Source organism: Lethenteron reissneri, chromosome 10 (genome assembly GCF_015708825.2).
Source record: "Lethenteron reissneri isolate LAM-NWPU_2019-01 chromosome 10, ASM1570882v1, whole genome shotgun sequence".
NCBI classification, from domain to species: domain Eukaryota; kingdom Metazoa; phylum Chordata; class Hyperoartia; order Petromyzontiformes; family Petromyzontidae; genus Lethenteron; species Lethenteron reissneri.
In genome coordinates, this window is record NC_083788.1 from 328156 (window position 1) to 341535 (window position 13380).

Consider the following 13380-nt stretch of genomic DNA (forward strand, 5'->3'; position numbering starts at 1 on the left):
AACTCTCGCGAGACTCGCGCCATCCCACCCCAACCCCCTCCCCATCGCCAACTCTCGCGAGACTCGCGCCACACCCGCCCCCACCCCAACCCCCCGCACCCCCGTCGCCAACTCTCGCGAGACTCGCGCCATCCCCCCAGCCCCCCCCCAAAAATCGCGAGAGTTTTTTGGGTAGCGTTCGAGGGAGGGGAGGGTTGAGTGTCGATGAATCGATTAATTGTAATCGAAGGATATGTGAGTCTAAGAATTGATTATTAAAGACGCCTATCAAAATAGTTATACTTGGAGGAATCCGATGAGCCAAACAGCTCTTCTTTTTAAACAGATGTCCAATGTGGTCACGTAGATCAGAGACGTTACAACAACAAACACAACGACACGAGTACAAAGTATAGGAAAGGTAAAATAATCACTTTAAAAAAAACTAAAACTATATATATTTCTAATATTACCACGTAAATCCACACTGGGGGTATTGACTTATTTTTTCAGAAGCGACTTGGCTATCACAAATGATTCATAGCTGTCACAAGCCACGTAGTTTACGCCGTATTCTTAAACAGGGAAATTGAGTTTGCAGGTCCATACGGTGCACAGCCGTTTCAATAGAGCAACATTGAAATACTGTAATTCTAGATTTGAAGCTTTCGTGACTGCAAGGATTCATACTCTTTGTTTTTTTCGGTAAAGTCACGTTGGTAAAACATAAAATAAATGAAAACTATATTAAAACTGTTTTAAAACAGTCTGCATCAGCAGTAGGCCATGCTCTCTCACCTGATGACGGACGCTTGTGTTGCGCCCAAAACGTCGTGATTTAATTTAGTTGTTTTCATTTATTTTATTACATTCTATACCTACGTGACTTTACCGAAAAAAACAAACGTTAAAATAATGTGTCTATTTGTTTGTCCATAATTCATGTTTTTTGGGTTATATCGCACTCAGGAGCTCAGAGTCGCTGTCCCAATGCATTCTTTCACACACACCCCCCCACCCCCGTGATATGGAGAAAAACCGGCCCAGCACTCCCCACCTGAACCTCACGTCTGTTATATTCTTTGGGTCTTTTGCATTCCGACCACAGGTATTGTGGTTAATGCAGACATAATTCGCCGAGGTATTCCTAGCTCTGCGATCTTACATTTACTTGCAAATTTCATCTCTAGCCCCGCCCACTTACCCTTGGGTTGTACCCATCTCAAACCTTTATGACCTTTGGCTGCAGCAGCTCTCTCACTATATTTCTTCCTGACTCAGCAGTTCGCCTGCTGTATTTTTTCACCTGAAGACGATTGCTTGTGTTGCGATCAAAACGTCGAGATGTTTTATTATTTTATTATTTTACCTATCTACGTGACTTACCGAAAGACCCAAAGAATATTAATTCCTGCAGTCGCGAAAGCTTTAAGTCAAGATTTTCTCACGTCTGTTGTTTGTTCATGTTTGTTCATGTTGTTGTTTGTTGCGGTTGCACCCAAGTGAAGAGCCGCATGGCTCACAGGGTTATACCTAATAAAATAAACTGAACTGAACTGAACCACCCGACACAACCAACTAGTAAGGTTTGTCACGTAAGCAGAACGTGCCAATTCGTTACTAGTACAGCACGCTGGTGTGTTGGAGAGCAAATCCACAACATTTACAATCTGAGTACAACGTTTCGCCAGTAATTACAACTAGCTTCATCAGGTGACTGCCAGATTTGTGGAGAAGTCCCGTTTCGGTCCTTAAATAGAGGCGTAGTTTGATGACTAATTGGCTATGTCGGGTGGCGGCTGCTTAACGACACATATATTTACGCGATCTAATCCAAAATAAAACCTGTATTATGGATGATATTGGTCGCGAAAGCCGACTAGGTATTCTTGGTTCTTTCTTCAGCTAACAGACTGTTGGGGCAAGTGCTGTTAGCGAGTAACACCTATGAAAGCCGGCAGGGCTTTCCGACCGCTTTTGTCTCCCCAGTGGTGATGCTTACACACCGCCACCAGGTACTCATTTGAGGCTGAGTCGACCGAGGAGAGGCCCAGGACCGGTTCAGATAATCGTCAACAGCGTTAGCCGTGAGCGGAAATTGAACTCGGGTAGCCGGGTTAAGTAGCGCAGCACGCTTACAGTTTACACCGCTCACCACCCAAGGCCACGCACACTCACACACAGACACACACTGTGCTATAATAATATAATATCAGAGCATGTTTTTTTTCCATGTGTAGTGAGCTCAACTTTAGTTGCAGACGTTATTTTGGAAGAAACACTATTTATTATACAACAGCACGCAACATAGTATGATCTACACTCGGGTCTCGAATGCCCATCTAAACACGCTACGGCAGAACTTGACACGGTTCGCTATCCTGGTCTGGACCACAAGCTCGGTCCTGGACCACGTGTGGATCTTCGTAACACCAGCACACGAAGAACCCCGAGCTCCTCACGGGTTCCTCGTTATATGCCCCCGGGCTGGGGCTGGCTCCGCCCTTCGCCCTGCCAACCTTCCAGGTCTCTTGAGCTTTTTCTCGAAGGTTCCTGAGAGCTCTTTTGGACCACGTGGCCACCCCGTGGCCCCCGTCCACCGGTGACCCCCCTCCAATATCACCCGGTCACGTGTCAGCAGGTCAACCAGCGTATCATGCCCCAACGTAACCCTGCCTGGCTGACGTTCCCTCTCGCTCCCTCACCGGGAGCTCGCACCGCACACTGCTCGCGGTGCCTCCGCGCTAACCAGCACTCACCCAAGTCCCGCTAGGGCTGGTACTACACCACGTAACCTGGGCTGCCCATAATGACAACACATCCGCCGTGGCTTCATAAGCCCCGGCACCATACAGTGACCACCACAGTCACTACACGTGTAGTGAGTCCAACTGAGTTACAGACGTTGTTCTTTAGAGGCAACACTTTTATTGTAACATCAACCCGTTAACACAAAGGGGTAACTGTCCCTTCACCAGATACAGCCTAGGGTGGTGACCACCCAGCTAACTACGTAGGAGTTACATCTACGAAGGGTCAGACCCTCACTCGGGTTCCCGACCACGTGTTGATGCCTCGTAGGACGTAGAGCTTCCAGCTTGTAGACGTGGAGCTTCAGCTTGTAGGATGCAGCGACCCCGGTCCCTCTCAGGGACCCACCTCATATCCTCCCGGGTCGGGGACGCTCCACCCTTGGCCCCACCCGCCTTCTCGAGCGTTCTAGCTCCTGCCGATCCCCCTGAGAGCTCTCCCCGGACACGTGATCACCCCCTTGCCCCCCCACCTGGGGCCTTCTCTGTGGACACTCCGGATCACGTGTCTACGGGGTCAACCAGAGTGCCATGGCCCGGGGCAACCCTGCCCCTGGGCTGACACTCTCCCACTCCCCCTTGTGGGAGCCCGCACTACACGCTATGCGTGGTGCCCGCACTATCCCAGCGCTCACCAAGCCCTGCTAGGGCTGGTACTTCACCCGCCTAAGGGGTGTATGCGACGACAGTGCATCGCACGCCGTGCTGTGCTAGAGCCGGCCTCACAGCAACCCACCCGGTGCCGTCCGTGATGTAGGGACATCGCATGCCACGACCCTCTCGGGCCGGCACCATACAGTGACATCCCCGATGTCACTACACATGTTCACCACGAGTATATGTGGTTAATGCAGACGTGATTCCTTGCAAAAGGTTTCAGTTTAGTGTTATAACATCTTAACACCTGTTTTATTGCCAGAAAGGGCAAAACCTATTCTTATATTTTGATAGTAGTGTAATGACAGGGTGACACCTGAAGGGAGATCACGGGTATGGGCACGGTTAAGTAACAACCAATCAGAGGAGGAGGTATATCTGGGGTAAAGGGGAAAGATGGGGTTAGCCAAGAAACTCTGGGAACCTGCTCGAAGGTTCCACAAGAGGGCGTGGCCGGCCTAGCCACGCCTGGGGGGAATATAAGGGGGAGCGGACCTGGGGCTCGTGTGGGGTCTTGGGTCCTGGCTGCGTTGCTGCTCGCTGACATCTCTCTCTGTTGTCCGGCCACGTGGAAGATCTCTTGCGTGGTTTCCATCGCTGTCATCGTCACGCCAGCCAGCCAGCGGCGTTGCCGAGTGAGGGCGATGGGACCACGCCAAGTGATGGGCTGTATGTAGCCAGTAGAGACGTTAATACCTAGTGTTGTACTCAGTGTGAGAATAAATAAGTATTGGCCTTACACGACGTGTCGCGGAAGTCGCTCATTACAGTAGCAAGGGAAGTTCTATGACACACGGTGCTATTGACGAATAATGTTGAGTTAGAGCACGTAAATATATAAATGTGTTATTAAACCCGCCACAATCAATTAATAAGGTTTGTCACTTAAACATTACATGCGAATTCGTTACCAGTTCAGCACGCCGGTGTGTTGGAGAGCAAATACACAACGTTTACAATCTGAGTACGACGTTTCGCCAGAAATTACAACCGGCATCATCAGGCGGGTTTAACCACGCATTTATATATTTATGCAATCTAACCCAAACAAAACCTGTATTATGGATGACACTGGTCACAAAAGCCTACTACGTGTTAAACGGAATAATGTTGAGTTTATTTTAGGCACAATAATAAGGCCGTGGGGGCTGATTTGATGTGTAAAAGAAGATGGAGTGCTATCACATTTACAGTCACATTTGCGAATGTGGCCTTGTAACGTTGATCATTTACCTGCAGTATAGTCATCGATCGTTTATTGAGGGACTACTGCTGCAACTGCTGTGTGGTGTTATCTTGTTGTTCTTATTGTTTTTGCTGCCTTGCCCAATCTTGATAAATCGGACTCATAAAAACAATTATGATCATTTATTACTTAATTATATTTCCTGACTCGAATACCATTGTCTCTTTTTGTACCCCTACTAGTGTGTTGTATTGTGTTGTTATTTGTTGTATTGTTTGCTGCTGTGAGTGTTTGCCGATACGCCGCCCATACTAAACGTGTGTGCAAAAAAATCTTCATAGCTCATCGAATTTCTCCTGCAGTCTAAATAAAGTCCTCCTGCAGTCTGCTCTCCGCCTGATGATGCTGGTTGTAATTACCGGCGAAACGTCATACTCAGTTTGGAAATGTTGTGGATTTACTCTCCAACACACTGGTGTGCTGTACTAGTGTAGTGACTGACTTGGAGACGTAACTTCTCGGAGGCAATTCTTTAATTAAACACCGAGCACACTTTGCACATTATATACAATGCACTCCCTACACTGTTACACACTCTCTGTCTCTCGCTTATACGCAACTCTACACTGGTTACTAGCCTACACACAATTATTGCCGTCTGACACTGATGGCGCATAACTAAGACAGCCAACTACGTCTAGCAGCGCAATTATCAAGTGGAGACGACAGCGACAATGGCGATGATCTTCAGTAGCAACGACGACGAAGGGATCCCACTCCAAACAACAGCCCCGAGCTCCCACTCGGGGTCCCCTTTTATCCTGTTAGCGTAGCCTCGCTCCGCCCTGGCCACACCCCCCCCCCGCCTTCTTGACGTGTCCCTTCCGTAACCTTTCCACTAGATCCCTCTCGGGTCTATCACGTGGCCTGCTGTCAGTCAGGGCTGCTTCAAGCTTCAGATCCCCTTCCCTGCCGGCAGCCAGTGCTATGCTACGTAGTGACAAATTCTATGTCATTACACTAATAACAAATTGGCACGTTCTGTTTATGTGACACAGCCTTACTAATTGGATGTGTCGGGTGGTGGCAGGTTTAACGACACATTTATATTTACGCGATCTAACCCAAAACAACCTCTATTATGAATGATATTGGTCGCGAAAGCCCCCTATGTGTTAAACATCTACAATTCTCTATTACCCACAGCGGCTCCTCGGTAGAGCCCCCGAGTTCACATCCCGGTTGGGGTGGGGTGCCTTGATTCAGCCAATCATCATCATCACCACCCCCCTCCCCGCACGTCAACAACAGTGGTTGTCTCATGGGTACGACTCAGCCCTGTCATAGGAATGTGGAATTTCCACCACTGGCCCAGCAGGGCTGTGAACAGGAGGATGAGCACCTATGGCTCGATGCTCGTTTGAGCAGCAAGAACTCCAGCTGACATTTTCACGGAATACAAAGTGGGGCTATGTACCACGTGGAGCTATGTACAATGTGGAGCTATGAACAACGTAGAGCTATGTACAATGTGGAGCTATGTACAATGTAGAGCTACTTACAATGTAGAGCTATGAACAATGTGGGGCTATGTACAAGGCATCGTGTCGCCGTTGGGTAGAGGTGCACGCGGTGCGCACGTCGCGTTCCCGTGCCGGGAGCTCGGCTGTTGCCACGCTCAATTATTGACGAGGCTGCTGCGCTAATGGCCCCTTTGGCTCGCAGCCCCCCACGGCACTCTACGCCCAGTGGGGGGGGGGGGGGGCTTCCGACGGTCTGTGACCTTGTAGGGGGTGGGGTTGGATGAGGAGCAGTGGCGCAGCGGTCAGCGCTCCGCCCTACGGACCAGGCGACACTCGTGCGCTATTCCGGCCTTCATTGGTGCTACTCGCTCACAGCATTGGCCCCAACAGTCTGTTAAGGCTTTATGGGGGATCTTTGTGTGCTGTGTGAATGTATGCGATGTCCTGCACTGATGCCCTATACTATGTCCGTCTGCTACAGCAGAGGTGTAAGGGATTTGAACGGAACTCACATCACTGCTTTATTGACGTGGTCAAGGCCTATGGTGCTATCAATAGATCAGGACTCTGGGTTGTTCATCGTGCTTTCGGATACCCAGAACCTCTTCTCACAATAATTAAGGGCCTTCATGATGGTGAGCGGGCCTGGGTAAAACTACGTGACCATGTAGTTGGAAAATCGATCCATGGCTATACCGGAGGAATTTTCATGTGGTACAGATACAACGGGAGGCTGATCGATACCCAGGCAGGCAGTCGGAGGCAATCGCCCTCCAGCAACGGAGGGCAGAGGAGCGACGCTCACAACAACGGGCAGAGCGCCGGGCGGCTAAAACACAGCACGTTAGCACAGTAGGGGGCACAGGTGGTGCATCGGCCACTCATCTCAGTCGACCGACGGCACCTGCTGGGTCAGTCCCGTCCTCCTCCTGCCAGCAGCTAGCCTTCGACGCTTCACGTGGCCTGAAAGTGCACCTAGCCTGACACAGTTGCCGTGGTGACGTCACTGCCACTGAGTGGCGAAGGGCGGTTGTTGTTGCTGTGTGTGTATAGAGCTGGCATCGTGTGCCTGAGAGTGGGCGAGGAGGGAGCGGTGGCGCAGCGGTTAATGCACTTCCTGATAACAAAAACAAATACTGTACCTCCCGGCCACGGACAAACATCGCTGGCCACATGTTAGCGGCAGCGTGCCCTGGCCCTAAGCGGACAACTCCCACGGCGTTGGGCGGTGGAACTTCATCCGGGCAGTTGCTCTCGGCACGACGATGAAGGTCTTCGTGGCGCGCCCCGCCATGAAGTCGGTGTCTCATTGGCCTGGCCGGGACGAGTCCGCGCACCCACAGCAGGTGAGGAGGGAGGGGCGACCGCGCCGTTGATTTGGCGGTCGTTGTTGGCGGCGCGGAGACTCGGCCCTGGGACACGGAGAGCCTCCCCCCCTCAACTCACGAAGAGAGCCCCCCCTCCCCCCACTACTCACGAAGAGAGCCCCCCCTCCCCCCACTACTCACGAAGAGAGCCCCCCCTCCCCCCACAACTCACAAAGAGAGCCCCCCTCCCCCACAACTCACAAAGAGAGCCCCCCTCCCCCTACTACTCACGAAGAGAGCCCCCCCCCCCCCCCCACAACTCACGAAGAGAGCCCCCCCTCCCCCTACTACTCACTCAGAGAGCCCCCCCCTCCCCCCACAACTCACGAAGAGAGCCCCCCCCTCCCCCCACTACTCACGAAGAGAGCCCCCCCCTCCCCCCACTACTCACGAAGAGAGTCCCCCCCTCCCCCCACTACTCACGAAGAGAGCCCCCCCTCAACTCACGAAGAGAGCCCCCCCTCCCCCCACTACTCACGAAGAGAGCCCCCCCACAACTCACAAAGAGAGCCCCCCCCCACAACTCACTCAGAGAGCCCCCCCTCAACTCACGAAGAGAGCCCCCCCTCCCCCCACTACTCACGAAGAGAGCCCCCCCCTCCCCCCACTACTCACGAAGAGAGCCCCCCCTCCCCCCACAACTCACTAAGAGAGCCCCCCTCCCCCCACAACTCACTCAGAGAGCCCCCCCTCCCCCCACAACTCACAAAGAGAGCCCCCCCTCCCCCCACTACTCACTAAGAGAGCCCCCCCTCCCCCCACTACTCACTAAGAGAGCCCCCTCCCCCCACAACTCACGAAGAGAGCCCCCCTCCCCCCACAACTCACAAGAGAGCCCCCCCTCCCCCCACTACTCACTAAGAGAGCCCCTCTCCCCCCACAACTCACAAAGAGAGCCCCCCCTCCCCCACTACTCACTAAGAGAGCCCCCCCTCCCCCCACTACTCACTAAGAGAGCCCCCCTCCCCCCACAACTCACGAAGAGAGCCCCCCACCTCCCATAACTCACAAAGAGAGCCCCCCCTCCCCCACTACTCACTAAGAGAGCCCCCCTCCCCCACAACTCACAAAGAGAGCCCCCCCCTCCCCCCTCAACTCACAAAGAGAGCCCCCCTCCCCCCACTACTCACTAACAGAGCCCCCCCTCCCCCCACTACTCACTAAGAGAGCCCCCCTCCCCCCACAACTCACGAAGAGAGCCCCCCCTCCCCCCACTACTCACAAAGAGAGCCCCCCCTCCCCCCACTACTCACTAAGAGAGCCCCCCCTCCCCCCACAACTCACGAAGAGAGCCCCCACTCCCCCCACTACTCACTAAGAGAGCCCCCCCTCCCCCCACTACTCACTAAGAGAGCCCCCCTCCCCCCACAACTCACGAAGAGAGCCCCCCTTCCCCCCACTACTCACTAAGAGAGCCCCCCTTCCCCCCACAACTCACTAAGAGAGCCCCCCTCCCCCCACTACTCACTAAGAGAGCCCCCCCTCCCCCCACTACTCACTGAGAGAGCCCCCCCTCCCCCCACTACTCACGAAGAGAGCCCCCCTCCCCCCACTACTCATGAAGAGAGCCCCCCCTCCCCCCACAACTCACGAAGAGAGCCCCCCTCCCCCCACAACTCACTCAGAGAGCCCCCCTCCCCCCACTACTCATGAAGAGAGCCCACCTCCCCCCACAACTCACGAAGAGAGCCCCCCCCCTCCCCCCACAACTCACGAAGAGAGCCCCCCTCCCCCACTACTCACGAAGAGAGCCCCCCTCCTCCCACAACTCACTCAGAGAGCCCCCCCTCCCCCCACTACTCACGAAGAGAGCCCCCCTCAACTCACGAAGAGAGCCCCCCTCCCCCCACTACTCACAAAGAGAGCCCCCCTCCCCCCACAACTCACGAAGAGAGCCCCCCTCCCCCCTCAACTCACGAAGAGAGCCCCCTCCCCCCACAACTCACGAAGAGAGCCCCCCCTCCCCCCACTACTCACAAAGAGAGCCCCCCTCCCCCCACAACTCACGAAGAGAGCCCCCCCTCCCCCCACTACTCACTATGAGAGCCCCCCTCCCCCCACTCTTTCACCTCCACCTCCCCACCCCGTCACCACGTGCCACCCTACCACGCGTAATCTTTCCAATGTGTTGAATAAACCAAACGAGAAACTATTTTGTATTTGACCAGGTGTAAGGCTCCACTGAGCTTTTTCAGAAGCGACCCGATCACAAATGATAGCAAGCTCAACCACGTGGGCTCAACGCCATCATCATCGTCGTCGCGTGGATATTCATAGCAGCAACCAAATATTCTTAGGTTTTTTCGGTAAAGTCACGTAGGTAAAAATTTCAAATTAATAAAAGTAAATTAAAATAAAAAATCACGACGTTTCGGAGGCAACACAAGCTTCCGTCTTCAGGTGGAACCGTCACAGCACGATAGTTGTATCAAGTGAGAGAAATTCCAAGAAACAGTCTTTGTATATATGTGTGATGCCGCCGCCACGAAGCCGCTCGGCGGGCGCCCCATTCCCGACCTCGCCACCACCAAGTGACGGAGCCGACCCCGCTTCCTCCTCACCTCACCTCACATAAACACACCCGCACGCATTCCCCCCACCCATAGAGCTCCGAGGGGAGGTCACCTGGCTGACCGGTTTTAACCCGAGAAGCCCTTATCGGGATAATCTTCACGGTTTCCGGCGGCCAGAGAATTGGACGACCTCCCCCGGTGCTACTTCGCACCGTGGCGCTGTAACCTGAGTTGAGAATACATGGTCACGGCCCGGGCCACCCAGCCCCCACGGTTGAAACGCACCCCCCCACACACACACGTATCGACGAGGCAGGCAGAGGAGGAGTGAGATGGCTGATTGACATAACAAAGGCACCGTGCACCGGCGCAGTCAAGCCAACCACCTATTATTATGGGGGCATGAGAATGGGACTAATTAGAGTGCGCGCCGCGCGTAAGCGCCGGAGGAGCGAAAAGGGCTCAGGAGGCGGGGCCCTGGGACGGGGAGATAGGATAAAAAGCGAACGTAGCGAGGTAGAGAGGTCTCTCACTCCAAGAAGCCAGCGTTCGAGGCAGCTCCCAGCAAGGCCATCCGGACGTCCGTGAGACGTGTCGAGGTGAGCATCGAGGAAAACCCACGGAACGCCGAGTGCTTCAAACCGTGAGTAAGAAGGTAAAAGCGTATCGTAAGCAGATAAATCGGGAATAGACCCAGGGGTATCAGAGTAGGCCAGGCTCGTCGATTCACACTGATTTAACAACAATTCACAGGCAGCCGATAATAAATCATTAATAGCTGATCGTGGCCTCGTGTGATCTCGCTGAGAAGTGTGAACGCGTGTGGTGCTGAGTATACATTTGCTCGCCACATGTGAGCGCTGCGCAGAGCGGCGCAAGAGAAGGTGTCGTGTTTGGAGTGCGCGGAGCTGGGTGTGCGTGCCTACGCTCACCACGTGTATGATCAGCGTTATACAGGTGCGCAATTGTAACGTGGTTATTCGACGTGGAAGTGGGTGCCACGCGGAGCTGTGTGTGGGTGTGTGTGTACGTTCACTACGTGTATGATACAGGTGCGCGATCATAACGTGAGTATTCAGTGTTGAGACGAGCACCGTGTGGGGCTGTGTACGTACGCTCGCAGCGTGGGAGCGCTGCGCGAGGCTGTATGAGTAGGGGCGTCGCGTTCGAATGCCGGTGAAACCCGAGCGGGTATTAGGGCGGTACGGTAACGCAAACGGAATAGGGGATGCAGGCGGGGGAGACCCCGGGGGCCAACGGCCCCCACATATACTGGTTGAGGGTGGGAGGAGCCAAGGTAGGTAAAATAAGTGTTGGTGAGGCAATGCCTAACCAGCGCAGGTACATCCGAATTCAATCCATGTTGGACCAAATCCTCAATTATTGTTAGGGTGTCAGGTACTGGGACCTTGGTAAACAGAGATACTACATCAAAACTGACGAGGATATCATCAGGAGATAGTACCATGTCCTTGACCATAGAGACTAATTGGGTTGAATTGAGTACTGCCGAAGAGGTCTTGCATGTGAAGGGGAGCAGAGTATCTGATAGAAACCGGGCCAGTTTGTACGTAGGAGAGTTGATTGTCGACACAATGGGTCGTAGCGGGGTGCCTTCTTTATGGATCTTGGGAAGACCATAGAGTCTGGGAGGTCTTGCCGCCGATGGTTTTAGAGAGGGACGTTTGGTTGGTTCGATTAGGGAAGTCGAACTCGTGATGATTTTGTTAGTTTTTGTCGTTAGGCTGTTAGTAGGATCGTTTTTAATTTTGGAGTAACTCCCATTATTAAGTAGGTCCAGGATTTTGTTGTTGTATGAATCTTTATCCATGATGACCGTGGCATTGCCCTTGTCTGCCGAGAGGATGACAATATCATCTCTCTTTTTTAGGTCCGCGAGTTCAGAGCGTTCGTTTTTGCTAATGTTACTAGTGGGTTTCTTAGCATTCTTAAGAATAGTGGCTATTTCAGCTCTTGCTACATCCGCATGGATGTGTCCTATGCCTCTGAGGGATACATCAATCTGAGAAATCACATCCTCTACTGGTATATATTTAGGGGTGACAGCGAAATTTAGTTCTCTGGCTAGTACCGTCTTCAGATTGTCAGAAATTGGGATGTTACTCTGATTAATAACGGTCTTGTTGACATCCAGCTTTGTGATGTGTGGCTCTGGTTTCTTCTTAGATAGGAGGTTGAATTTAGAAATCAGGTTATCTTTGCATTTGGCTGACATTGAGTCAGCAGAAACAGAAGTCAGGTTGTCAACGTGGTTCCAATCGGAAGGGGATCAAAACTATTGCGTTACCATAATAGCAGGCATGACCAAAAAGATCTCAAATTCTAAACAAACATAAGATTCAAGTCCGATTCAGTACAGTACATAAAATCCGTGATCTAATTCCATATGTGAAAGATGTCATTCCTGACTTACAATACCCTGGAGTCTACAAACTGAGTTGCAGTTGTGGTGATTGCTACATTGGAGAAACGAAACGTCATATCTCTGATCGTGTCCGCGAGCACAAGTCAGATCTGAAACACGGCAAAACTGATTCTTCCGTTGTTGCCGATCATTGCTACAACGCTGTGGGCTCTCATTAAATTGTCTTTTCCGAGACTAAGGTGCTCTGCAAGCCTTCTGGCTACCATCAAAGGTTTGTACACGAGGCCATCCAAATATACAAACACAGACATCATTTCAACCGTGATGATGGGTACAAACTTAGTAATCATTGGAAAGATGTTATTAACCATGCAAAAAATATTTAACTACACATATTTGGAGCATTCCTGGCAGCGATTTCAGCCGCACCACCTCTACATAACAATAGGCTCAGTCAACCATTCTACACAACAAAGACTCATTTCCTGGCAGCGATTTCAGCCGTATCATCTCTACATAACAAAAAGTCTCAGTCCCTTTTACACGCACCTTTACATCATCCGCACCTAGTTTACACAAATAAAGGTTCATTCTTAACAGCGTGCTTCAGCCGCACCGAACCTCACAAAAATAATATTCAGGGCCTACCTTGGCTCCTCCCACCCTCAACCAGTATATATACAAATACTGTTTCTTGGAATTTCTCTCACTTGATACAGCTACCGTGCTGTGACGGTTCCACCTGAAGACGGAAGCTTGTGTTGCCTCCGAAACGTCGTGATTTTTTATTTTATTTTACTTTTATTAATTTGAATTTTTTACCTACGTGACTTTACCGAAAAAACCTAAGAATATCAATCCTTGCAGTCACAAAAGCTTCAAATCTAGAAGCAACCAAATACTTTACCAACATGGGTGATGTTGATTCTACTTCACCTGGTCCACAGGAGGTCGCGGGT